The following is a 1,557-nucleotide window of genomic DNA, read 5'->3' on the forward strand; positions in this document are numbered from 1 at the left end:
CCCTCCTTCCTCCCCCTCCTTCCTCCCTCACCTCCCCAGAGCCAGTCCATAAGCCCCTGTCTGGCACCTGAGCCTAGTTCGTCACCGCGTGGGTCCACAAGCCGGTCAGACTGACTCTGTGACCCGCGCGGGTCATTCGGGTCTAGGTCACCTCTTTTGGACATTGCCTCTTTCTTCCTCTTTCTTCCTTTCTCTCTTTTTTCTTTCTGTCTTTTTTTCTTTTTTTTCTCTCTTTCTCTTTCTTTCTCTCTTTCTTTCTTTTATTTTTCTCTTTTTCTCTCTACCTCTCTCTTCCTCTTTCACTCTCTCGTTTCTTCTCTTCTCCCTCTATCTCTCTCTTCCCGTTTCTTTACTTCTTTCTATTTCTCCTTCTCTCTCTCTCTCTCTCTCTCTCTCTCTCTCTCTCTCTCTCTCGTTTCTACTTGTCTCTGTCTCATTCTCTCTCAATCTTTCTCTCTTCTCTCTCTTCCTATCTCCCTTCTTCTCTGTTTCCTGTTCTGTCCCCCAACCTCTCTCACTCTCACTCTCCCAAAACTTCTTACAAAATTCCCATACATCTTATTGATTGTTAATACGATACAGTGCTGTACTTAGGTCTGCAGTTGTCAGTAGGTGTAGGGGTTCCTCGGTGCTTAGTGACAATATAATTGTGAAACTTTGTGCAGTTGTTTACAGTTGTTCATAACGATGTGCAGTTATTTGTAGTTGTTTAGGATGGTGTGCAGTTATGTGCAGTGGTTCATAATGATGTGCAGCGGTGTGCAATTGTCAGCAATTGAGTACATTTGCGTGCAACAAAACTTTTTAAAAATAACGGTGTGCAGTGGTTACCCATGATGTGCAGTTGTCCACAATGGAGTGCAGTTGCGTGCAACAAAACTTTTTAATAACCGCGTGCAGTTGTTTACCATGATTTGCAGTTGTTTATAATGATGTGCAGCGGTTTGCAGTTGTCTACTATTGAGAACAGTTGCATGCAACAAATCGTTTGCAAACCCTAACGCTTAAATCACCCCGCCCCCTCTCTTCCCCCCCCCAACACACACACACTTACTCCACGAGCAAAGTTAACCAACTCGACAGCGCCCTCAATCTGTGCATGTTAACGTTTTAATAAGTAAGAGACTTCTCTGTGACGTCCTCAAACTTCTGAAAGACTCCATTCTGCAGACGACAAAAAAATCCCCTAAAGTCCCGCCGCACCTGCGCGCTTGTCAAACCCCGCACAATCAAACCTCGTGAACCGCGGAGAAAAACTCTCACGAGCTGGAAAATGAGTCGCTTTAACAAAATCCGGATAATATGTTAGTGCATCTCTTCGGCAAATGATAGAATATGAACCGATTCGGCAAATGGGTTAGAAGAACCATTTCGACAAACGAGTTAGCATCATTTCAACAATTAATGGGTGCACTCACTTCAGCAAACAGGTCAGGAAAGGGAGATAAGAGTCTGAATTCGGACAATGTTTCATTGATAATTATCCGGTTATCCTCGTAGGTTATCCGGATTTTGCCCACCTCTAACTCTCACCAGACTTGATCTCCTCAAAACACA

Source organism: Aplysia californica, unplaced genomic scaffold (genome assembly GCF_000002075.1).
Source record: "Aplysia californica isolate F4 #8 unplaced genomic scaffold, AplCal3.0 scaffold00994, whole genome shotgun sequence".
Lineage (NCBI taxonomy): Eukaryota > Metazoa > Mollusca > Gastropoda > Aplysiida > Aplysiidae > Aplysia > Aplysia californica.